A 14,290-nucleotide genomic window follows, 5' to 3' on the forward strand; every position below is an offset into this window, starting at 1 on the left:
GTAACGATGACATGAACATGTGTTGGGATTGACATCCATACAAGCATTATACAACATTTTTTACCTCAACATTGTGTGAAATGCATATAAAATAGCCAAAGTAAATGTAGACAAATTTTTCTGGGGGGCAATGAGGAGACTCACATCTTTCCCCCACGCGTTTCCATGGCAATTCCATTGCAGTTTGATTGACCTCTTTACCACAAATTTGAAATGTAATGTAGTTTTAAAAGCATGAACTAATCTTAAAATTGGCATAGATGGGTAAAGAGGTCAATGGAACTCAACCCCCAAAATGAAAATGCCAAGGAAAGGTGTGGGGGAAATATTCCAAATCTCCTCATTGCACCCAAGCAGAATTTTCCTACATTTAGGCTAATATTTATATGTGTATTTCACACTATGTTGAGGTAACAAATTCTGAGTATAATGCTTGTATGGATGTCAACCCCAATACATGTTCACACTGTGGGCCTGTTACAACACATCAATCATGACGGATTTGACAAATATCCACTTTTTTTTTAGAATCAGATTTGTTCAGTGTGTGCCAATCTGGCGTCCTCCTTTAATCCCCCACTAGTTGATGGGTCGTTCTCGAACAAACTTGGTTCACTCCAGACCTGACTGCCCTTGACCAGCACAAAAACATCCTGTGGCGTACTAAATTAGCATCGAATAGCCCCCGCGATATGCAACTTTTCAGGGAAGTCAGGAACCAATATACACAGGCAGTTAGGAAAGCAAAAGCTAGCTTTTTCAAACAGACATTTGCATCCTGTAGCACGAACTCCAAAAAGTTTTGGGATACTGTAAAGTCCATGGAGAATAAGAGCACCTCCTCCCAGCTGCCCACTGCACTGAGGCTAGGAAACACTGTCACTACCGATAAATCCACGATAATTGAGAATTTCAATAAGCACTTTTCTACGGCTGGCGATGCTGTCCACCTGGCTACTCCTACCCGTCAACAGCTCCGCACCCACCAAACCAACTTGCCCAAGCCTCCCCCATTTCTCCTTCACCCAAATCCAGATAGCTGATGTTCTGAAAGAGCTGCAAAATCTGGACCCCTACAAATCAGCTGGGCTAGACAATCTGGACCCTCTCTTCTAAAATTATCCGCCGCAATTGTTGCAACCCCTATTACTAGCCTGTTCAACCTCTCTTTCGTATCGTCTGAGATCCCCAAAGATTGGAAAGCTGCCGCGGTCATCCCCCTCTTCAAAGGGGGACACACTCTAGACCCAAACTGTTACAGACCTACATCTATCCTACCCTGCCTTTCTAAGGTCTTCGAAAGCCAAGTTAACAGACAGATCACAGACCATTTGGAATCCCACCGTACTTTCTCCGCTATGCAATCTGGTTTCCAAGCTGGTCATAATGATATCATAACCGCAGCCGTCTTCATCAACCTGGCCAAGGCTTTCGACTCTGTCAATCATCTCATTCTTATCGACAGACTCAACAGCCTTGGTTTCTCAAATGACTGCCTCGCTTGGTTCACCAACTACTTCTCAGACAGAGTTCAGTGTTTGAAATCGGAGGGCCTGTTGTCCAGACCCCTGGCAGTCTCTATGGGGGTGCCACAGGGTTCAATTCTTGGGCCGACTCTTTTCTCTGTATACATCAATGATGTCGCTCTTGCTGCTGGTGATTCTCTGATCCACCTCTACGCAGACGACACCATTCTGTGTACTTCTGGCCCTTCTTTGGACACTGTGTTAATTAACCTCCAGACAAGCTTCAATGCCATACAACTCTCCTTCCGTGACCTCCAACTGCTCTTAAATGCAAGTAAAACAAAATGCCTGCTCTTCAACCAATTGCTGCCCGCACCTGCCCGGCCATCTAGCATCACTACTCTGGATGGTTCTGACTTAGAATATGTGGACAACTACCTAGGTGTCTGGTTAGATTGTAAACTCTCCTTTCAGACTCACATTTAGCATCTCCAATCCAAAATTAAATCTAGAATCGGCTTCCTATTTTGCAACAAGCATCCTTCACTCATGCTGCCAAACATACCCTCGTAAAACTGACTATCCTACCGATCCTTGACTTCGGCGATGTCATTTACAAAATAGCCTCCAACACTCTACTCAGCAAATTGGATGCAGTCTATCACAGTGCCATCCGTTTTGTCACCAAAGCCCCATATACTACCCACCACTGCAACCTGTATGCTCTTGTTGGCTGGCCCTCGCTTCATATTCATCGCCAAACCCACTGGCTCCAGGTCATCTATAAGTCTTTGCTAGGTAAAGCCCCGCCTTATCTCAGCTCGCTGGTCACCATAGCAGCCCCCACCTATAGCACACGCTCCAGCAGGTATATTTCACTGGTCACCCCCAAAGCCAATTCATCCTTTGGCCGCCTTTCCTTCCAGTTCTCTGCTGCCAATGACTGGAACGAATTGCAAAAATCACTGAAGCTGGTGACTCATATCTCCCTCACTATCTTTAAGCATCAGCTATCAGATTACCTTACAGATCATTGCGCCTGCACATAGCCCATCTGTAAATAGCCCACCCAACTACCTCATCCCCATATTGTTATTTGCACCCCAGTATCTCTGTCACGCCCTGACCTGAGAGAGAGGGTTTGTTTCTCTATGTGGTTAGGTCAGGGTGTGGGGTGGGCATTCTATGATGTCTATTTCTTTGTTTTGAGCCGAGTATGGTTCCTAATCAGAGGCAGCTGTCTAACGCTGTCTCTGATTAGGAATCATACTTAGGCAGCCTTTCCCCACCTGTAGTTGTGGGATCTTAATTTTGTACTGCTTGTTAAGCCTACACGTCCTCCCTGTGGCTCAGTTGGTAGAGCATGGTGTTTGCAATGGTGTTTGCAACGCCAAGGTTGTGGGTTCGATTCCCACGGGGGGCCAGTACAAAAAAATAAATAATAATAATGTATGAAATGAATTGAAATGTATGCATTCACTACTGTAAGTCGCTCTGGATAAGAGCGTCTGCTAAATGACTAAAATGTAAATGTTACGGTCGTATTCATTGTTTATTCCTTTTTGTTTGTTGTGATCTGCGGTAAATAAAATACGTTGAACACTTACCACGCTGCGCTTTGGTCCACTCCTTTTGACGATCGTGACAGAAGATCCCACCACCGAAGGACCAAGCAGCGTGGGCCGATGGACTGGACATAGGAGGACATCCTGGATGGCAAAGGATCCTGGACGTGGGAGGAGATCCAGGCCAGAAGGGATCGCCTCCCATGGGAAATGGTGGAAGCAGCGAGGGAGGTACAGCGACGAGATCGACAGGCAAGGCAACAACGGAGGCCCGAGAGGCAGTGCCCCCCCCAAAAGCGAGTAACCGAGCGAGTAACCGAGCGAGCACCGTGTTATGCGATGATGAGCACTGTGTCGCCAGTGCGCACTCACAGCCCGGTGTGCTCGGTGCAAGCTCCTCACCGTTGCCGGGATAGAGTTGGCCGTCAGCCAGGAAGAAATACGCCGGCTCAGCGTATCTGGTCTCCAGTGCATCTCTACGGCCCAGGTTATCCTGCGCCCTGCTCTACGCACGGTACCCCACGTTCACCAGCACAGCCCAGTTCGTCCTGTACCAGCGCCCTGCCCTTGCTGGGCTACAATAACCTTCCAGCCAGGACGGGGTGTGCCAGCCCTAAGCTCCAGACCTCCAGTGCGCCTCCACGGCCCAGTATACCCTGTGCCTGCTCTGCGCACCCAGTCTCCTGTGCGTCTCCCAAGTCTGGAGCATCAGCATTTGTGTGTTCGATTACAGGCTCAAAATGGCCAGAAACAAAGAACTATTATATTATTATTTATTTTGAAACTCATCAGTTGTCAGAAATGAAGGCTATTCATGCGAAAAATTGCCAAGAAACTGAAGATCTCGTAGAACGCTGTGTACTACTCCCCTCACAGAACAGCGCAAACTGGCTCTAACCAGAATAGAAAGTGGGGTGGGAGGCCCCAATGCACAATTGAGCAGGAGGACAAGGACATTAGAGTGTCTAGTTTGAGAAACAGACGCCTCATAAGTCCTCAACTGGCAGCTTCATTAAATAGTACCTGCAAGACACCGGTCTCAATGTCAACAGTGAAGAGACGACTCCGGGATGCTGGCCTTCTAGGCAGAGTTCCTCTGTCCAGTGTCTGTGTTCTTTTTCCCATCTTAATCTTTTCTTTTTATTGGCCAGTCTGAGATATGGCTTTTTCTTTGCATCTCTGCCTAGAAGGCCAGCATCCCGGAGTCGCCTCTTCACTGTTGACGTTGAGATTGGTGTTTTGCGAGTGGCTACTGTGAAGAATCTAAAATTTAAAATATATTAAACACTTTTTTGGTTACTACATTACTTTTGTTTCCAAACCTTTCCCTTGTGAATTAACAAATGAAAGGTGTGACCTGGGAAGGAAATTGTGTTGGGAGAGAGTTGTATTTGTATTTGTATTTAGTATGGATCCCCATAAATGCTGCCAAAGCAGCAGCTACTCTTCCTGGGGTCCAGCAAAATTAAGGCAGTTTATACCATTTTAAAACATTACAATACATTCACAGATTTCACAGATTTCACAACACACCGTGTGCCCTCCGGCCCATACTCTCCCCCTACCACATCTACAGTACTAAATCCATGTGTATGTATAGTGCGTGTGTGTGTGTGTGTGTGTGTGTGTGTGTGTGTGTGTGTGTGTGTGTATGCATGTGTCTGTGCCAATGTTTGTGTTACTTCACAGTCCCCGCTGTTCCATAAGGTGTTTTTTTATCTGTTTTTTCTCAATCTAATTTTACTGCTGGTGTCAGTTACTTGATGTGGAATAGAGTTCCATGTAGTCATGGCTTTATGTAGTACTGTACTGTGTGCCTCCCATGGTCTGTTCTGGACTTGGGGACTGTGAAGAGACCTCTTGTGGCATGTCTTGTGGGGTATGCATGGGGTCTGAGCTGTGTGCCAGTAGTTTAGACAGACAGCTTGGTGCATTCAACATGTCATAAATAACCTCTCATAAATAAAAGTAGCGATGGAGTCAATCTCTCCTCCACTTTCAGCCAGGAGAGACTGACATGCATATTATTAATATTAGCTCTCTGTGTACATCCAAGGGCCAGCCATGCTGCCCTGTTCTGAGCCAATTGCAATGTTCCTAAGCCCTTTTTTGTGGCCTGTGATCACACTCCTGAACAATAGTCAAGGTGCGACAAAACTAGGGCCTGTAGGGCCTGCCTTGTTGATAGTGTTGTTAAGAAGGCAGAGCACCGCTTTATTATAGACAGACTTCTCCCCATCTTAGCTACTACTGCATCAATATGTTTTGACCATGACAGTTTACAATCTAGGGATACTCCAAGCAGTTTAGTCATCTTAACTTGCTCAATTTTCACATGATTTGTTACAAGATTTCGTTGAGGTTTAGGATTTAATGAGTGTTTTGTTTTAGAAATATTTAGGGATAACTTATTCCTTGCCACCCACTCTGAAACTAACTGCAGCTCTTTGTTGAGTTATTGACTAGACTGGTGGGGGTTGGGCGTGCAGGTGGCTCTGGCTGGCTGGTCAGTCTGGCTGAAATTTGATATTGAGGATGTCTTAGTAAAGACAATCAAAAGTTTTCATATGTTTTCAAGGGTTGTTCATTTTTTTGGCTATTATTTATGTTTATTATTGAATTACCTTTGAACTAGTTCAGTCTTATTAATCACGTGAACATATTTAGTAATTATCTCTAACCTAGAATGATGGCTGTGAGCATTTTTGCTTACTTTTTGATCTTAATAGAGACGGCTTATTGGATTGTGTAAAAATGCAGGAAATGTGCTTTAGATGCCAGGTTATCTCCCGTACAGACTCGGGAGAGGCGAAGGTCGAGAGTCATGCGTAATCCGAAATACGACCCCGCCAAGCCGCACTGATTGTTGACACACTGCTCGCTTAACCCAGAAGCCAGCCGCAGCAATGTGTTGGAGGAAACACAATACAGCTGGCAACAGAAGTCAGCGTGCATGCGCCCGGCCCGCCATAAGGAGTCCCTAGAGCGCGACGGGACAAGGACATCCCAGCTGGCCAAACCCTCCCCTAACTCGGACGACGCTGGGCCAATTGTGGGCCGCCTGCACACCCAAACCCCACCAGTCTATTTCATTGAAATGACGTGGAAACAACGTTGATTCAACCAGTTTGTGCCCAGTGGGATCTTGCAAATTGACTTATACTTCCCTATAATATTTGCAGATCTTACCACAGAGTTACAGGGCCAAACCTCAGAGGAATGTCTTGACAATACAGGCCCAATCTGGTGAGATTTGTATTGAAACAAAAACAAACAAACAACAACAGCAATAACACTCCTTAAGAAATTTCAGCATTCCATATTACATTCAAACTTCAGCCAATGCCTGTGGCCTTCCTAGTGAGGGTGATCAGGCCTCACCAGAAAGTCAGAACAGAGGTCACTCAATACGATTAAGTGAGTCTGTTCTTTCCGTTTTCTTTCCTTGTACTTCTGACTCGTTATTTAAAAACATTTCAAACATTCTCTGTACCAGGTTTACATTGTTTTTCAGTACATTTCTCACCAGGAGAACTTACTTCTGTGAAACCAAAATTCGGACAATGGATACTTTGGAAAACGTTATTTGCGTGTTCTTTAAGGCGCATCCTTTCTCACCTGTGAAGATCCTACTAGAACCAAATAAGAAGACTACACACAATAAAACAGACACGGTATTAACAGCACTGAAACATATTCATAAGTATAGACGGGTGCGTTGTGTGTGTAGGTAAATGTGTGGGAGTAAAAAGTAGGGGGAAAAACAAATATGGCCAGGCCTTTCTTAAAGTGGGAGCTCCCTTAACAGCCAGATTCGGATACCTTTACACGTGCATAATTTCACTAACTGCTCTCCCAAGACAGCAGGCCTAAGGAAGCATTTCAAAGGGAGAGATACAGAATCATTGTTAAACTCATTAGAATACTTGGTAGTGGACATTCCATCAGTCCTGGAAGAGAAAATAAACATTTTGTTAGTTTTCACTATGTTACATGTTCATCAGTCCTAAAAATGCTAAATTCAATTATTCAATTATTTATACCTCTGTTCCAAATTTTCCACTGTATCTTAGAGCCTGTTTTAGTTCATAACACCAAGGACACATCTTATCTTTGACCCAAACACCAGATGTGCTGGGGAGAGAGGAATGGCGACCTCGAATTGAATCAGTCCCAAGCTTGATCCCTCTGTTCCCTTAGGAAACGCAAACAATAGAAAGCAAATGCTGTCAACACTCGTATTAATAGTGTGACCTTGTGTGGAAACTTTAACTTCAAATTACTAAAATATTGTATTATTATTCAACAAGTGGGTCTAATCCTGAATGCTGATTGGTTAAAATCGCATTCCAGCTGGTGTCTATTCCACAAATTGCCACCAATCTAAATCTATGACGTTAAAATGCCTATTTACTCTGCTCTATCTGACTGCGCAATCCACTGTCTCAGCCCAGACAGGAAAATTATACACTTGATCTCCATTATAAAAAGCATCCTGACATCATCTCACATTTATTTTAGACTAACATTTAGTTTTCAACAGCAGAGATTTGTGTAAACCTTGCTGTCTGTCTCTCTGATATTTTCAACATTATTATTCAAATTTGATCTTCTGCTCTCCCATGGTAATGAATGTGTTGGGAGTGGGGACGAGATAGACAGGCAGACAGGCAGCGTTTCTCAGCTAGTCGAAATCATTAATCAGCTGGCATAATTTTTATGGATATATACAAAAAAATGTCAATTCAAAAAAGGTAAAACAAAACAAAGCTAATTTGCCGTCTTTCCAGCTTCAGTTTGAAGTGATTATGTTACTGTAGCTGTGTTGGCTAGCTCCTCAGAACAACAGTGTCCTAATGAGTGAGCACATATTCTATGCGAGGCGAAATTGCACCTCATTAGTACATTGTTATGGATGTATCCAAATAAATGTCACTAGAAAACAGCTTAAACAAATGCAAATGCAGCTACTTTGCTGTTATTCTGGCTGCACTTTTTGACCTGACTGTAAGTTAGCCGTAGTTGGCTAGCTAGCAAGCAAGGGATATGAACGTTGCCAACCAGTATGGCAATTGAACATTTCGAATGAACGACTGGGTCGCGTCCATAGATACAGAACAAAAAGACTGAACGACTGGGTCGTGTCTCTAGCAACCCTAGATTTGTGTCAGGACTATATCTTGTGGAAGGATGAAATAGTATGAATAAATTAATCCACTTCGTCTCGGGCCTAACAACACCCATACCAATATAGTGTATCCTCCAAACACTGGCTTCTCTGGCATTATCACTTAATTAGTGTGCTTACTAAAAGCTACTAATAACATATGAACCATACCTTCAACACTCATTACACCTGACTTCAACTGATGACCATGAATCATGTTTCTGTAAAAACCTTTAATTATTTCTGTCATGACTGTCGTATGAATAATTGGACCAAGGCGCAGCGTGAGTAGAGTTCCACATTTTAATGATAGTGAAACTTCCAAAACAACAAGATATAACAATCGTGAAATACATGGGCACTCATACGAAACAATATCCCACATCACAGGTGGGAAAAAGGACACACTAAGTATGATCCCCAATTAGAGGTAACGATATTCAGCTGCCTCTAATTGGGAACCATACACACACACCAACATAGAAATATAATACCTAGAAACCCCCCTAGTCACGTGACAATTTCCTTATTCTACTAACCTGTGTTAATCAAACGAGCTGTTCCATTTAATATTTATATAATGCACTGTTTTCTGATCATCTTTTTCAAACAAAGTAAAACATTGTGATACAAAAGTCTGACTGCCTCTGTTTTTACTGCAGTGTGTTTGTGTTTAATACACTTGTCATCTGTCATTTCAAGGTTCTACATTCAGGTCTCAAATGGACTCCAGGGTTACCTCCTTGCTGATACATGCAATTTAGCTGAATGAAATAGGTATTTTTCTGAAATGTTGAAAAGAATGCCAAAACTCTTTATTCATATACATGAAAGCACACATTCCTTTGGTTGTCAATGCTGATGACTTTTAGTTCTGCATAGGCATGAATCATTTTGTACAATGTGGCACAAGAAACAGGTGTGAGGAGTCCGAATCAGAATGATATTCCCCATAATAAAATGTAATCAAGACACAATTCAATATTAAGACAATTGTGTCATCTCCACAATGATTTATTAGATGTGACTTTTCCTAGAATGGGTAGTTGATCAGGGGTCCGGTCCTCAGTGCTGAAACAGCAGGTGCAACTGCTGACTACATAGAGGGACCTGGTCAGTGATCTTAGATCAGCAATGCTTTCCGTGAATTGTATGCGTGTAAGTAAGTAGGGGCAGGGAGAGGAGTGTACTGCAGGTGTGTGTGGTGGCCTGGCTGGTCATTTGTTAGAGGGCTGTAGCCTCAAGCCCCCTCTCTTCCAATGAGCCAGTGCCTGAGTATTTAACATTCGTCTGTAGCAGTAATTCTGACAAACAAATGGAAATATTTGTGCAATCAAAAGGGAATATTCACAAGGTACAGACCACACCTTCAACGGTATATGTTTAAGCTATTTAATGGTGTGAGTGACAGACAGGTGTTGGGGTCTCAACATTACTCACTTTGTATGACACTTGAACATTGCATGTCAAATGTGTCACATCTGGCCTTAGATCTTTTTATTCTCTATTTTTGGTTAGGTCAAGGTGTGACTAGGGTGAGTAAACTAGATGTTATATTTCTATGTTGGCCTGATATGGTTCCCAATCAGAGGCAGCTGTCTATCGTTGTCTTTGCTTGGGGATCATATTTAGGCAGCCTTTTCCCACCTGTTGTTTGTGGGATCTTATTTTGAGTTAGTGCATGTTGCACCTCTGTCATCACAGTTTGTAGTTTTGTTTATAGTTTTTTGTATGTCTTGCATAGTTTCACATATTAATAAAGATGTGGAACGATACTCACGCTGCGCTTTGGTCCTTCTCTACAAAAAATCGTGACGAGATTTAGCCAGAAAAATGTACAGCTGTAATCGCTGCCAAAGATTATTCTAACGTGTTAACTCAGGAGGTTGAATACTTATCTAATCAAGATATATTAGTGTTTTATTTATATTTCTGTCACATTTTTGAAAACGTCTTCCACTTTCACATTACAGACTATTTAGTGTAGATCGTTGACCAAAAAATGACAATTAAATATATTTTAATCCCCCCAAAAAAGTAAAGTGGTGTGAATACTTTCTGAAGGCACAAAACATTAGGAACACCTTCCTAATATTGAGTTGCAACCCCTTTTCCCTCAGAGCAGCCTCAATTAGTCGGTGCATGGACTCTACAAGGTGTCGAAAGCATTCCACAGGGATGCTGGCCCATGCTGACTCCACAGTTGTGTCAAATTGGCTGGATGTCCTTTGTGTGGTGGACTATTCTTGACACACACGGGAAACTGTTGAGCATAAAAAGCCCAGCAGCTTTGCAGTTCAAGACACATTCAAACTGGTGCACCTGGCACATACTACATTACCCCGTTCAAAGACTCTTTAGTCCTTTGTCTTGCCCCTTCACCCTTTGAATGGCACACATACACAATCCATGTCTCAATTGTCTCAAGGCTTAAAAAATTTTCTTTAACCTGTCTCATCCCCTTCTTCTACACTGATTGAAGTGGATTTAATAAGTGACATCAATAAGGGATCATAGCTTTCACCTGGATTTACCTGGTCAGTCTATGTATATTTGTAAGATCGCGCCGACAGAGTGGGTAGCCTCGCTTCTAGTCCTTAAGAAACTTTGCAGTATTTTGTTTTTTTATGTTTTATTTCTTACAATGTTAGCCCAGAAAATCTTAAGTGTTATTACATACATCTGGGAAGAACTATTAGATATCAGAGCAACATCAACTTACCAGCACTACAACCAGGAATACGACTTTCCCGAAGCGGATCCTTTGTCCGAACTACCCAAGGCATTGAACTGATTCCAGAGGCTGACCCAAAACAACGTCGCCTCTGAAGAGGAAGACGGAGCAGCCTTCTGGTCAGACTTCAGAGGCGCTCTCACCACCCACCGCTTCCGAGTATATTACTCGCTAATGTCCAGTCTCTGGATGACAAGGCAGACGAAATTAGGGCAAGGGTTGCTTTCCAGAGAGACATCAGGGATTGTAACATACTCTGTTTCATGGAAACATGGCTCTCTCGGGATATGCTATCGGAGTCGGTACATCCACTGGGATTCTTTGTGCGTCGTGCCGACAGAAATAAGCATCTCTCCGGGAAGAAGAAGGGCAGGAATGTATGTTTCATGATTAACTCATGGTGTAATTGTAACAACATACAGGAACTCAAGCCCTTTTGTTCACCTGACCTTGAATTCCTCACAATCAAATGCCGACCGTATTATCTCCCAAGAGAATTCTCGTCAGTTATTGTCACAGTCGTGTATATCCCCCCCACCCCCACCCCCATCAAGCCGATATCACGACGGCCCTCAAGGAACTACACTGGACTCTATGCAAATTGGAAACCATATATCCTGAGGCAGCATTTATTGTAGCTGGGAATATTAACAAAGCAAATTTGAGAACAAGACTACCTAAATTCTATCAGCATATTGATTGTAGTACCCGCGCTGGCAAAACATTGGATCACTGCTACTCTAACTTCTGCGATGCATACCATGCCCTCCCCCACCCTCCTTTCGACAAATCTGACCACGACTCAATTTTGCTCCTCCCTTCCTATAGGCAGAAACTCAAACAGGATGTACCTGTGACAAGGACTATTCAATGCTGGTCTGATTGTTTTGATCACGCGGACTGGGACATGTTCCGGGTAGCCTCAGAGAATAATATCGATTTATACGCTGATTTGGTGAGGGAGTTTTTAAGAAAGAGCATAGGAGATGTTGTACCCACTGTGACTATTAAAACCTACCACAACCAGAAACTGTGGATAGATGGCGGCATTCACGCAAAACTGAAAGAACGAACCACTGCATTTAACCATGGAAAGGTGACCTGGAATATGGCCGAATACAAATAGTGTAGTTATTCCCTCGGCAAGGCAATCAAACAAGCGAAATGTCAGTATAGGGACAAAGTGGAGTCGCAATTCAACGGCTCAGACACGAAACGTATGTGGCAGGGACCACAGACAATCACGGACTACAAAAAGTAAACTAGCCACATCACAGACACCGATGTCTTGCTTCCAGACAAAGAAAACACCTTCTTTTCCCGCTTTGAGGATAATACAGTGCCACCGACGTGGCCCACTACCAAGGACTGTGGGCTCTCCTTCTCCGTGACCAACGTGAGTAAGACATTTAAACATGTTAACCCTCGCAAGGCTGCCGGCCCAGACGGCATCCCTAGCCGCGTCCTCAGGGCATGCGCAGACCAGCTGGCTGGTGTGTTTACGGACATATTCAATCTCTCTCTATCCCAGTCTGTTTTCCCCACATACTTCAAGATGGCCAGCATTGTTCCTGTACCCAAGAAGGCAAAGGTAACTGAAATAAATGACTATCACCCCGTAGCACTCACTTCTGTCATCATGAAGTGCTTTGAGAGACTAGTCAAGGATCATATCACCTCCACCTTACCTGTCACCATAGACCCACTTCAATTTGCATACTGCCACAATAGGTCCACAGATGATGCAATCGCCATCACACTGCATACTGCGCTATCCCATCTGGACAAGAGGAATACCTATGTTAGTGTCACAGAAAATGTCATACTTGTCGTTGAATATGTCGTATCTGAGAGAGAAGGACCAAGGCGCAGCGGAAGTGTGGACACTCATGTTTCTTTTAATTGGTAAAAGGCAAAGCATCCACCGGAAAACAAAACAAAAATGATACTCACAACAAGGACAGTCTCACAGGCTATGCAAACGCAGTGCAAGAACAATTCCCCACCTTCTTCTGCCACGCCCTGACCAACACTTATACACCTACTCCACCTGCTGGTCAGGACGTGACATTACCCCCCCCCCTAAAGGTGCAGACCCCGAATGCACCTTCAAAAGAAAAAACACAAAACACCCAAAACAACCCGAAAATTTCCCCCTAACTACAGGGAGGGAAGGGAGGGTGGCTGCCGTCAACGACGGCACTGTGCTACACCCCCCCTCCCCAACCCACCTATGTTGGAGGCGGCTCAGGTTCTGGCCGTTCCAGGCAGTCGGGGCAGTCCGGCAGCTCGGGGCAGTCCGGCCAGTCTGGCGGCTCGGGACAGTCCGGCGGCTCGGGACAGTCTGGGCAGTCTGGCGGCTCGGGACAGTCTGGGCAGTCTGGCGGCTCGGGACAGTCTGGGCAGTCTGGCGGCTCGGGACAGTCTGGGCAGTCTGGCGGCTCTGGCCACTCCGGCAGCTCAGGGCAGTCTGGCCACTCCTGCAGCTCAGGGCAGTCTGGCCACTCCGGCAGCTCAGGGCAGTCTGGCCACTCCGGCAGCTCAGGGCAGTCTGGCCACTCCGGCAGCTCAGGGCAGTCTGGCCACTCCGGCAGTTCAGGGCAGTCTGGCCACTCCGGCAGTTCAGGGCAGTCTGGCCACTCCGGCAGTTCAGGGCAGTCTGGCCACTCCGGCAGTTCAGCGCAGTCTGGCCACTCCGGCAGTTCAGCGCAGTCTGGCCACTCCGGCAGTTCAGCGCAGTCTGGCCACTCCGGCAGTTCAGCGCAGTCTGGCCACTCCGGCGACTGTTGACTGGCGGGCAGCTCCGACGACTGTTGACTGGCGGGCAGCTCTGACGACTGTTGACTAGCGGGCAGCTCTGACGACCGTTGACTGGCGGGCAGCTCTGACGACTGTTGACTGGCGGGCAGCTCTGGCGACTGTTGACTGGCGGGCAGCTCTGACGACTGTTGACTGGCGGGCAGCTCTGGCGACTGGCGGGCAGCTCCTGCCCCGTCACACAGCCCTTGTGCCCCCCCCTAAAAAATTATTGGGGGTGCCTCTCGGTCTCCCTTACCCGTTGTGTCTCCCAGTCCTCGCCAGCCTTCTTCCGCTGCTTGGTCCTGTGTTGGTGGTGGGGAATTCTGTCACAGAAAATGTCATACTTGTCGTTGAATATGTCGTATCTGAGAGAGAAGGACCAAGGCGCAGCGGAAGTGTGGACACTCATGTTTCTTTTAATTGGTAAAAGGCAAAGCATCCACCGGAAAACAAAACAATAAATGATACTCACAACAAGGACAGTCTCACAGGCTATGCAAACGCAGTGCAAGAACAATTCCCCACCTTCTTCTGCCACGCCCTGACCAACACTTATACA

This window comes from Salmo trutta, chromosome 14 (assembly GCF_901001165.1).
Source record: "Salmo trutta chromosome 14, fSalTru1.1, whole genome shotgun sequence".
Lineage (NCBI taxonomy): Eukaryota > Metazoa > Chordata > Actinopteri > Salmoniformes > Salmonidae > Salmo > Salmo trutta.